Source organism: Cnephaeus nilssonii (genome assembly GCF_951640355.1).
Source record: "Cnephaeus nilssonii genome assembly, chromosome: X".
Taxonomy (NCBI): Eukaryota; Metazoa; Chordata; class Mammalia; order Chiroptera; family Vespertilionidae; genus Cnephaeus; species Cnephaeus nilssonii.
The window spans coordinates 77,811,173-77,824,140 of NC_137071.1; the positions used below are offsets into that span (position 1 = coordinate 77,811,173).

General features: G+C 41.4%; 1 protein-coding gene across 8 annotated transcripts in view; it reads left to right on the forward strand.

Moving 5' to 3' along the window:
* TMEM164 (transmembrane protein 164) overlaps positions 1-12,968 on the forward strand; it is a 242,715-nt gene that overhangs the window by 107,459 nt on the left and 122,288 nt on the right. Inside the window, exon 1 of one of the 8 annotated variants that reach the window (XM_079764475.1) lies at positions 7,692-7,718. The exons of the other annotated variants lie outside the window; for them this stretch is intronic. The gene's annotated coding sequence lies outside the window, so the exon portion shown is untranslated. Of the gene's footprint in view, positions 1-7,691; positions 7,719-12,968 lie in introns of those variants that run through there. 8 annotated transcript variants of the gene reach the window in all.

The window sequence follows — 12,968 nt, forward strand, 5'->3', positions numbered from 1 at the left end:
ATGCGATTTTTGTCTTTCAATTTGTTTATGTCATGTATCACATTTATTGATTTGTGAATATTGTACCAGCCTTGCTTCCCTGGAATAGATCCAACTTGGTCATGGTGTATGATCTTTTTAATATATTCCTGGATCCAGTTTGCCAATATATTGTTGAGGATTTTAGTATCTATGTTCATCAGGGATATTGCTGTAATTCTCTTTCTTTTAGTGTCTTTATCTGGTTTTGGAATTAGGATAATGCTGGCTACATAAAAAGAGTTTGGAAGTTTTCCTTACTCTTGGGTTTTCTGAAATAGTTTAAAGAATATAGGTGTTAGTTCTTCTTTGAATGTTTAATAAAACTCCTCTGTGAAGTTGTCCTGACCAGGGCTTTTGTTTGCTTGGAGTTTTTATTATTATTATTATTATTATTATTATTATTATTATTACTAGAGGCCCAGTGCATGAAATTCATGCACGGGAGCGGGGGGTGTCCCTCAGCCCAGCTTGCACCCTCTCCAATCTGGGACCCCTCGAGGGATGTCCGACTGCCCGTTTAGGCCCGATCCCACCGGACATCCCTCTGACAGTCTGGGACTGCTGGCTCCCAACTGCTCGCCTGCCTGCTTCCCTGATTTCCCCTATCCGCTTCTGCCTGCCAGCCTGATCACCCCCTAATCACTCCCATGCCAGCCTGATTGATGTTTAACTTCTCCCCTGCCAGCCTGTTTGCCCCCAACTTCCCTCCTCTGCCGGCCTGGTAGCCCCTAACTGCCCTCCTCTGCAGGGTTGATCGCCTCCAACTGCCCTCCCTTGCAGGCCTGGTCCCTCTCAACTGCCTTCCCTTGCATGCCGGGTCCCTCCCAACTGCCCTCCCCTACTGGCCATCTTGTGGTGGCCATCTTGTGTCCATATGGAGGCAGGATCTTTGACCACATAGGGGCAGCTATCTTGATCTTGTGTGTTGGAGTGATGGTCAATCTACATATTACTCTTTTATTAGATAGGATAGAGGCCTGGTGTATGGGTGGGGACCAGCTGGTTTGCCCTGAAGGGTGTCCTGGATCAGGGTGGGGTTCCCTTGGGGCATGGAGAGGCCTGGGCGAGGGGCCTGTGGTGGTTTTCAGGCCAGCCACGCCCCTGGAGATGCAAGCAGAGGCCCTGGTATCTGAAATTTATTTACCTTCTACAATTGAAACTTTGTAGCCTGCAGCGGAGCCAAGCCTCCTGCTCGATCCGTGGCTGCCACCATTTCTGTCTGGATTTGTTTACCTTCTATAATTGAAACTTTGTATCCTTGAGTGGAGGCCTGGGCCTGCTAGAGTGTGTGGAAAGCTTGGCTTCCTCTGTTGCCAGGGAAACTCAAGCCTCCCTTCTGGTAGCCATCTTGGTTGGGATTAATTTGCATACTAGCCCTGATTGGTTGGTGGGCATGGCTTGACTGGTAGGCGTGGCTTATGTAGCAGAGTGATGGATAATTTGCATATTACTCTTTTATTAGAGAGGATTATTGCTTCAATTTCCTCAATTATTATTGGCCTATTCAGGTTCTTTGCTTCTTCCTGCTTCAGTTTTGGAAGATTGTATTTTTCTAGGAACTTGTCCATTTCATCCACGTTGTCCACCTTGTTGCCATATAGTTTCTCTTCGTATTTTCTTACCATCCTTTGTATTTCTGTGATGTTAATTGTTACTTCACTACTTTCATTTCTTATTTTATGTATTTGGGTCCTCTCTCTTTCTTTCTTGATGAGTTTGGCTAAAGGTTCATCAATCTTATGTATCTTTTCAGAGAACCAGCTCTTGGTTTCATTGATATTTGTTTTTAGTCTCTATGTCATTTATTTCTGCTCTAACATTTATTATTTCCTTCCTTCTGCTTATTCTGGACTTAGTTTGTTTTGTGCCATTATTTCTTCAAACATGTTCTCTATCCCTTTCTCCTTCTGCCTCTTTGGGCACTCCTGCTATTTGAATATTATTACATTTCATGTTGTCCCAACAGCTCCCTTAAGCGGTCCTCCTGTTTTTTAATTTTTTTTTTTTTTTGGTTCTCTGATTGAGTGATTTTTTTCTACCCTGTCTTCTAATTCACTGATCCAATCTTCAGCTTCCCCTAATTTGCTGTATATTCCTTCCACTGTGTTCTTTGTTAGTGCTGTGTCATTCTTCATAGTTACAATATCTTTTCTCATGCTGTTGAGCATCTTTGCCATCATTATTCTGAACTTTATGTGTAATTAATTTCTTATCTCCATTTCATTTAGTTATTCTTCTGGAGAATTCTCTTGTTCTTCTGTTTGGGACTTATTTTTTGGTCTCCTTGTTTTGGCTGCCTGTTTGGGTTTGTGTTTATGTGTTAGGTAGATCTGCTACACCTCCCAATCTCTAGTGCAGGACAGTGTCAATCACTGTTTCTGACCAGCCCTGATTACCCTGTTTGGAGCTATCAGTAATCCACAGTTTGTGGCTCCCTCTGCTATGGCTGGATGTCTTTGGAAAGCACCAAGATGGGTACCAAGGACTGCTTTTCCTACCACTGGGCCCTGAATTAGAGTGGGGCAAAGACTCAAAGCCTCCAGAGTCCTGCCTATGCCTGCAGTCTGATTGTATTCAATCTTGATTAGCCTCATCTATTAACCACAGGGTTGGGAGAGAGGTTTTCCAAGAGGATGGAGCAATTGTTTCTCCCTACAGGCTGTTTGTTATTCTCAGTCTCTTAATAGGCCTCAGAAACTTCACAGAGTGGGGCAAGGGATTTTTCAATAGGGTAGGATAACTGCCTTCCTCCCAGGCAAAAACTTCCTGAATAGCAAAGGTCTGCCAGAGAAAGATGTCCTCCACAGCTTGAGGGAATGACTCAGCACAGGAACCTGGAATGTGTGCTTCCAAAATCCAATCCCAGAGCCCTCAACCCTGACTTCTGCTCACACTGCTCCAGTCCACTCTGACCTCCCTCTGCCAGAACCCAAGGTGAGTGGCTGCACACGAAGTTTTGTGCATTGGCCCTTTAAGAGGGTGCCTGCATTTTAAGATGTTTCTCCCAGGCAGACAGCAACCCTGCTGTTTTTCACAACCAAGTGTTATGTGGGGACCTTTTTCAGTTCTGGTGCTCTGTGTTGGGGAGCCCAGCTTGGTGTTTAGACCCCAGAGTTCTCAGTGGGAATCCCCCACAGCTGAGATGTCCCTCCAGAACAGGGGTCCTCAAACTTTTTAAACACCGTCCCTCAGACCGTTGGAGGGCCAGACTATAGTTTAAATAAAACTATGAACAAATTCCTATGCACACTGCACATATCTTATTTTGAAGTAAAAAAACAAAACGACAAAAACACCCGCTTGTGGCCCATGGGCCGTAGTTTGAGGATGCCTGCTCCAGAACTTCAGCTGCTGTCTGTGGGAGCCTGGCCAACCGTGTCATGCCTCTGCACTTCCTACCAGTCTCTATACCATCTCTACTTTCTGTTCTTGGTTATCAGGGTTCTCTTCAGCTAGTCTTCAGGTGATTATTGAGGATGGTTCTTCAGTATTTTAGTTGTAATTCCAGTTTGCTTCCGGGAGTGTGTCAGTTTAGCTTCTGCGTACTCTGCTGCCATTAAGAAATTTTTAGATATCATAAATTTCAAAGACAAGCAAGATGTTGTCTTCCATGTGGTTATTTAGGACCCAGGTTTCTTTACAGACTATTCTCAGTGGATTCCTGTCTTTGCTGAGCTTCAAAGCTTCTAAAACCTTGGCATTTGAGAAGTGAAAGTTAGAGGGAGGGAGTGCAGGGCAGGAGTAGCACCTGTACATGTGTCCACAGGGGTGGCTGCCTCCCAATGTGAATTTTAATTTGGCTGCTATAATGTTAATAGCTTTGTAATTCCTCCTTGCTTTGATGAATTATCTTTTTACTCCATTTTGTTGTCTTTTTTCTCTTTTTTTATTTTCTAAATTTTTTGTCTTCTTTCTCAATATGTTTTATTCTAATGGCTTTCTATACATGTTTTTATAGAGTTCATGTTTTCTTGTATCCTATTGAAGATGCAGTTTTCTAAAATATTTCTTCTGGTTCAGACACTAAATTCAGACTTTTGTGCTTCCTCCAAGTCCATTTCTCTTCTGCAGCCAGAAGTTTTCATAGGAACCATACTGTTTTGGGGTATGTTTATGCATATTTAAAGGAGGATTTATTTATTATTTGTCAAATAAAGGGCATATGGATTGCCTTTTACTCTTCTCATGTTTTCATTCGTATTGGTTAAAACCCATTTTCTGCTCTACTGTTGGCTGGCAGGTTAATGCACATAGATTCTATCCCTATTCCCAGTGTCTAGAGGCTTCATCTCGTGTGTTCTGCTGGGTTCATATGGAATCACTTACGCTCCCTGTAGTGCTAGGTTCTCTGATACTCCAAACAGATAAAGTATGTGGAAAAAGTACAATATCCCTCATGAATTGCTACCTGACTTTTACTGGCAAAATCTCCCACTGCCAGAATTCAATGTGACAGCACCAATGCCATAACATCAACCCTTTTGATTTGCGGGAGTAGAAGTCTCCAAATAGATGGAGACCAGTTTGGAGAGTTGTTGATTTCCTTTGCAAGCAAAGTAGTAGCACTGTAAGTGGAGATACAGTTGTCCAGTTTGCTGTTTCCTAGATGATGAACTCTTTTTCCCACCTAGATGATGAACTCTTGATTTCTAAGCTATGAGTCTGAGAGTGGCTGAAGGACTCAGTGTCTTTCTGTTATTGGCGAGAGTGGGCTTTTTGGGTGCTGCTGGAATAAGAATTTTGGAGGCCCCCATGGGAGGATGAGATATTATAGAAAGCATTATTTCTGTGGAATTACACCCCTGAGTTATCAAGGTCCTGTTTTCTTTTGTCCTGCCAGAGAAAAAGTATAGCTGTGGCTTCAGCAGAGCTAGGATCAAAGCCAGTGTCCGGAGTTGCCACTCCATGTTGGAGCACAGGTTCAGTCCAGCATCAGACTGGTTTAGTTTGTGTTCCCTACTGCAGTCCATCAGTTCATTGCTTGTGGGGTCGTCAGGGCCATATGGCTATGGAGGGAACACTGGCAAGCATGAGAGAACCACCAGAGCCCAGAGCCAAGAGCTTCAAGAGCCAAGAGAGGAAAAAGAGTGAGCTCCTTTGTCTTGGGATTATGTATTTCCAGATTTTCATGGGCTTACAGTGACCTTGCCCACTCTGGCCAATGATCTCTGTTCTCAGGTTTGACTGATACCTTCCCTATATCACCCTGACTTTACTGTGCCTGTGCCCATCTTCTCCTTTTTCCAGTCCTTTCCCCTGGTAATATGCAGGGAATGGACTGGTGGTTCCCTGGGAAGTGCAAAGTTGCAGCTTCCTGGTGAAGCTGCCCAAATGGCCATGCTTATAATGCCTGGCCTCCTTTTTGCTGCTCTCCTGTTATTAATATCTTGCTAATCACAATGGTATAATTTCTATCTTATTTCAGGTTTCTCCTGCACAGATTGCTCTTTGCTCATTTTAGCATTAGCCTTGTTGTTAATGGAGATTTCTCCCAGATTCTCATAATAGGATGACTGTCAATCTAAGTTTTCAGTGATTTGGAGAGTTTTATCTTTTCCTATATCTTTATAGATATTTCAGTGGAAAGCTGGGAGAGGCAGTGTTAATAGCTGTTGGCTAAGTGCTCTTTTAAACTAGAAATTGATTGTATATTTGCATTTAGATCAGAGATTAGCAACCTTTTTCTGTAAAGGACGAGATAGTAAATATTTTGGAAGTTGTGGGTCATATGATTTCTGTTTTAACTACATAACTGTTATTGTAACATGAAATCAGCATAGAAAATATGCAAATGAATTAGTTTGGCTGTGTTCCAATAAAGATTTGTATTCACAAAAACAGTAGGACCAGATGAAAAAGTTCTGGAGATGGATGATGGTGATTGTTGCACAACAATGTGAATATACTTAATCTCACAGAGCTATAGACTTAAAAACTGTTAAGATGGTAAATTTTTTGTTATGTATATTTTACCACCCCCACCCAAAAAATAACAGGAGAACCATATTTTGCTGACCCTGAGTTTAGAGTAGTTAAATCTAGCAGAAAGAGAGTGAGTAGGGCAGAGGGAAGGAGGGAGGAGAACATTACATGAATACAATACAGTGAGTTTGTTAATAAGCTCAAAGGTAGTGGGACAGATTTCTCTAGTATTTAAAAGGAATACTTTAGGGGTAGTAGGGTGGGGTGATTCTGGAAAGCAACAGTTCATCTTGGTGAAATCATCCCATGGTCTTTAGGGATGGATATACTCAGAGTTCACAGTCATACTTTTTTGTATGAGGATCAGAGCAGGGGTTTCTACTCCCTGGGCTGGGGAAACCTCTACAGAAGTGTTCATATCAGATGTGAGTTAAAAGTCAGCCATTCCTTCCTTCTCAGTGACTGGTGATACTTCCTGTATGGTCTGGTCTCTTCCCAAGGCTAGAAAACCCTAGATGTTTAGTTAGTAACCCCCACAGACTCACTGGATAAAAAAGAGCAGCCACTAGTCTGAGTCAGCTGTTTTTGCACTTTCTTGCCAAGATTCTTGTGCTATCAGGACTGCTTGTCAACTGGAGATTCAGGCCCTTCACATCTGGAAACAGTACTGCTTTCAGAACGCCAAGTGATGTGGAGAGGATTCTCCTACTTCCCATCTTTAGCCTTGGCAGCCCTTGGCAGCTTGACTGAGATCTTTAAAGAGCTTAAAGTCCTAACCCCATCTACTCTGGGAGCCAGTCTCTTATGTGTTTAATGCTGTCTTGGAGCACAGTTAGCATATCATGATCAATTTATACCCCCTCCCCCCAATCGAAGATACTAGTAAAGCTGGAGGAAAGCTAAGATCTCTGTTACAGCTGATAGGTAGGGCTAAGACTGAAAACAACACCATTCAGGTGAATTGCAAACCTGCCTGCAGTGTCTGGGCGCAGCTTTGGGCAGTGCAGCATGTTTTGCAGTTCCCAGGTCTCTTTTGGGTCTGTTATTTAGGCTGAAAGAGGGTGTCGTCATCATGATAGCAAGCACTCACTCCCCTTTCCCAGTCACCATGGATTCCACCACCACAAAGGGCTCTGAGTGCAGTCGACCTCTTAGTTTTCAGCTTTCTCTTTGGCATTCTGGCTGCTGTTTTTAGAAGTGGGTGAAATTGTTGATTTCACAAGGGGCTGGGAGCCTCTTAGAGAAGCCAGCCTTTTGGAACCCCCCTCTCTCTGAGCTGGGATATTTTGAAGGAGCAGATGAGGGAAAGCAGAATGGCTGTTAAGATTTCCCCAGCTTTAGATTGTGATCCGACAGTTTAGCTGCCTGGTGAACACCCACTGCTTAATATGCGTGGTTACCCAAGTGTGTGCTGCCAGGGTGGGGGGACTCATGGAGTGAATCACTGAGCTGTGCAGTTTGAGAGACAGAGGACTCTTTCCCCACCCTGTGCTGGTAAGAAAACTGCATAGCAGAGAGCTGACAGACATCCTCTGTCTCAGGGAAGTGGATGGCCCCCTCTCCCCAAGAACACTGAAACCCTAAATCTGCTCATTTTCATGTACACATGGAGATGAGTGGATCTGTGATGCAAGTTGTATTGTTTGGTCATGACTATCTGCTGACTCAGTCTGGAGAGGCTTTTGAAGGAGATGAGATGAAATTTCATCTGTGTTGCAGACAGCAGGGAGCGCATTGCTGGATGGAGAGAGGACTGTAGGCTGGTATGAGCCAAGGTAGGTGCGGGAAGCATGGGGGTTGATGAGGGGAATTAGGACAGCCTGACATGTGATCTTGGCATTGCAAGATTGATAGCCTGTAAGCCTTTGGGCCACATGATATTATCAGAGTTCAATAGCCCTGTGACACTCTCTCTTTCTAGGTCCCATTTGTTATAACTTGTCAAATTTTTAAAGAGCAGAACTTTACTCAGGGAGACTCATATCCCTAGGACCATTCTGTTTATGAGATGGGCTCAGGCTGAACCACTTATGTCTTAAATGTCTCAGAATGGTATCGTCTCAGCATCCTCTTTCCAGTGATCAACAGGTCAGCCATTCTGGAACCTTAAAAGCGGCAGCTTTTTGGCTTAGCTTTGGACTCATTACTGATAAAGGTGTTTGGGAGACTGCCTTTAAACTGAGAAGGTTTATTAAGACTGTTCTTGTCAAGGGGGAGAAAGTTCTACATATGAATGCTGTAGATTTAAAGAGACCAGGAACCTAGAAAATCCATAGTAAATAAACAGCAATTTAAGGAGACCAATTTCCTTTCTTATAGGGAATGCTGCTTAGGTGTCTGCTTTCCTAGAAGCCATCTAACTGTCAAGTTGTTGCCTTGAATCCATTAATATTATTTCCTTAATGCTTAGAAGAGGGAAGAAGCTTTCAGGTTGTTCACAGGTCTCTTCCCCTGATACATAGACTAGAAGCTGCCTTCCTTCCCATGTGTACATATTCAATTTTGTTCTGTCCTAGGGAGCTTTGGCTTCTATGGTCTTGGCCCACATTTTCTGATTTAGTATTTTCATCTCCCCAAATCCTCTCCCAGAAGTCTCTGAAGGTTACTGGAGCAGGGACTGCTTTTTAAAATTCCTCTTGGTCTGCTCTGCTTTCAACATGTATTTGAATGTATATCATCTCTCGGTAAAAGGAAAGCAGAAGATTTAGGTAATTTTCCATATCTGGGCAAGCATGGAAAGCAATACAAAGTAGAGGAACGTGGACTGATCATTTTTGGTCTAGTACTGTGTCAGCCCTCCCAGTTTTTATGGAAGCCAAGTGACGAATCTACTATGCTATATATTGGACAAAAGCAATTCCAGGAAAAAAAATCAGTACAGCATAATAGATAAGGTTTGGGCAAGATATGTCAGAGCTGTGCAGAAGATAATGAAGAAGCAGAAATGTTTTATTCTCATTATAAAAGTAATCCATGATCATTGTAAGGAAAATATTGAACATTACAGAAAGCAATAAAGATTAAAATAAGAATAACTAACTGGTTTGGCTCAGTGAATAGAGCGTCAGCCTGCGGACTGAAGGGTCCCAGGTTCGATTCCGGTCAAGGGCATGTACCTTGGTTGTGGGCACATCCCCAGTAGGGGGTGTGCAGGAGACAGCAGATCGATGTTTCTAACTCTTTATCCCTCTCCCTTTCTCGCTGTAAAAAGTCAATAAAATATATTAAAAAAAGAATAACTGATAACTCCTCTGTTAATATGTTGGTATAATTTTCTCCCAGTTTTCTGTATATGTGTATATAGGCTATAATTGTTTGCTCATGTCATTAAGCATTATTCTAAACATGATTTCTAATGACTTAATATTATTTCATCATTTGGATGAACATAATATTGATGTATTCAAGCAGTGCCCAGATAACCATCAACATTTGGTTTGTTGGATAGATATGTTTTCAGGGAACCTTGAATAGTACAGTGGAAGTAGGAAACGAGATGAAATTAGGTTATAGTTATGGTTCTGCCACTTCTTAAGCTTTCTGAGCAAGTTTTAAAGTCTAGGCCTCCATTTCCCCATTTGTAAAACAATGCTATGAATAGTAACTACTTCTTTGAGTGGTGGTGGCAATTAGATGAGATGATCTATCTTAATCTCTTAATATGAAACCTAATATAGACTTAAATGTTAATAATCTATTGCATTATCCTTGTCTTGATGTTTTACCATTTGTGTGATTGTCTCACAGTTAGAATTAGGGTCCCAGAAAGTGAAAATTGCTTTCATTTAGATACATAAAATTACAAAATGAAAACTACGTTCAGATCAGTTGAGCACCTCCCAGGTGGAGGATTTGGCCAACATCCTGAATTTCACCAGAAAATTTCTGGATCCTCTGCAGTTTTATGGCCCCATTTGGCCCTGAACAAGGAAGTGCGAAACCACCAGTTGTAATCACAGACAAAACCAGCCAAGCCCTCCTGTTGTATTTGTTTGTTTTTGTTACTTGATTTTTATTTTCCAACTTTTATCCTGCCAATTTTCAAAAATACAAGTAAGTGAACAGGGTAGTATGCTGAAAACTTATATGACCACCACTGAGATTCAGCATGTTTTTTTTCTTCCTGCTTTCTGATGTGTGAGTTTAAAAATGGAAGATCTAACTGCATTCTCTGCTACGTGGCAGGCTTGTGCTGCAGGACCTCACACAGTGGGTAAAAAGCGTATACTCTCAGACCAAGGGTTTATGGAAATAGAAGGTTACAGTGGAGGGACCCTGAGCCTTAGGATGGTGGAACTAAAGCTATTGCTGGGTGAAGGAAAAGAGTAGATCTAGATGTCCATCAACATGAAAATGACTAAATAACTTCTGATATATTGGTACAATTGAATAATATACAGCACTTAAAAACAAATGAGGTAGTTATATGTATCAACATGGATAATTAAAAGAAGCCATGTTGAGTGAAAATGTTAATTTACAGAATATATGTGTATGTATACACATACACACACACACGTGTGCGCACACGCACACACATATATATACATATGTGTGTATATATATGTGTGTGTATATATGTGTGTGTGTGTGTAGAGATAGAATAATTTATTTAAGGGTATAAACATGAAACAACAATGTATATGGTTTGTAGATACATGCAAATGTAATAAATGTATAAAACACAGACAGAAAGGAATCCCACTATTTCAGAATAAAGGTTCCCCATAGGGAGTTGATGAGACAAATGATATTCAGGAAGGGTAAACAGGGCCTCAACTGAATCAGGAATGTTCACATTTATTAAAATAGGTCGATACAGAGGTTCTTAATGCTTTTATACTTTTCTGTGTATTGGAACATTTTAATGTAAAAAAATAGAGTGAAAGAAGCATTGTTTAAATGGCTTGTAATCTTGGATCACTTATTTTGTATGTGTGAAAGTTGAGGCTTGGGGAGTTTAGTTATTTGCTTCTCATATATATTTTGAATTTTACTTAATTATAGAGTATATTTTATTTTTTGGTATACAGTTATATGAGATTTTATCATTTTTTATGGTAAAATACATTTAACACCTTCCTGATAGGTCACAAGATAACTCATGTTTCCGCGTCTAACTGTTGCTGACCAGTCATGAGACAACTCATGTCTGCCCTTACATTCATTTAAGTAATTTTAAGATCTGAAAGTAATGTAGAGTTTTAAAATTACTTAAATGAATGTAAGTGCAGACATGACTTATCTCATGACCAGTCAGCAAGGTGTTAACATAAAGTGCAGCCTCTTAATCATTTTTAAGTGGTAAGTTTATTGGTATTAAGTCCATTCACATTGTGTGCAACAATCACACTGTCCATCTCTAGAACTATTTTCATCTTGCAAAAACTGAAACTCTATAACTATGAAACACCGAATCCCATTCCCTCCCTCCCCCAACCCTTAGCAACCACTTTTCTATTTTCTGTCTCTATGATTTTCACTACTCTAGGTAGGTACCTCATATAAGTGTAATACATGGGTGGGCAAAAGTAGGTTTATAGTTGTGAGTATGCATACTCACAACAATTTATTCTTGTATTATTTATATATTTTTCCATATGAACACCTATAAGCCTATTTTGCCTCCCCCCATAGTATTTGTCTTTTGGCCTATTTCATTTATCGTATGTCCTCAAGGTTCATCCATGTTGTAGTATGTGACAGAAATATATATATATATATATATATATATATATATATATATATATATACATATACACACACACACACACACACACCACATTTGTTTATCCATTCATCTGTCGGTGGACACTTGGGTTGCTTCCACATTTTAGCTATTGTGAGTAATGCTGCTACTAACATGGGTGCATAAGTATATCCCTTACAGACCCTGCTTTCAATTTTGGGGGGGTATATGCCCAGAAGTGGTATTGCAGGATCATATGGTAATTCTATTTTTAATTTTTGAAGAACTGCCATATTGTTTTACAAAGGAGCTGTACCATTTTGCATTTCTACCAATAGTGTACAAGCATTCCAATGATTTTATATCTTTGCCAACATTTTCTTTTTTGTGACTACACTGAGTGGCCAGATTATTATTATCTCTGAATGCATAATAATCTGGCCACTCAGTGTATATCCTATATAATAAAAGGCTAATATGCAAATTGTCCCCTCAACCAGGAGTTCGACCAGCAGGCAGGCTGGCCAACCGCCCATGTCCCCTCCCCCTGACCATGCTGGCCGGACCCCACCCGTGCATGAATTCATGCACGGGTGGGGTCCATGTATATATACACACACACACACACATATATATATGTGTATATATATATATATATATATATATATATATATACACATATATATGTATATATTTATATATATATATACATATATGTGTGTGTATATATATATATATATATATATATATATATATATATACACACACACACACAGTGAGTGGCCAGATTATTATGCGTTCAGACATCATAATAATCTGGCAACTCAGTGTATATATATATGTGTATACATACAAACACACACACACACACACACATACACACTAGAGGCCCGGTGCATGAAATTCATGCACTGGGGGGGGGGGTTGTCCCTCAGCCCAGCCTGCACCCTCTCCAATCTGGGACCCCTTGGGAGATGTCTGACTGCTGGCTCCTAACCGCTTTCCTGCCTGCCTGCCTGCCTGATTGCCCCCAACCACTTCTGCCTGCCAGCCTGATCACCCCCTAACCATTCCCCTGCCAGTCCGATCGCCGCCAATTGCCCTCCCCTGCTGGCCTTATTTCACCCCCAATTGCCCTACCCTGCCGGCCTGATTGCCCCTAACTGCCCTCCCCTGCTGGCCTGATCTCGCTCCCAACTGCCCTCCCCTGCAGGCCTGATCTGGCCCCCAACTGCCCTCCTCTGCTGGCCAATCTGGTTCTGATTGGTCGGTTTCTATGCTAGTCAGCGTAAAAAGCTTCGCCTCCTAGGCAGCAATTGGCTCCTCACAGTTGTCC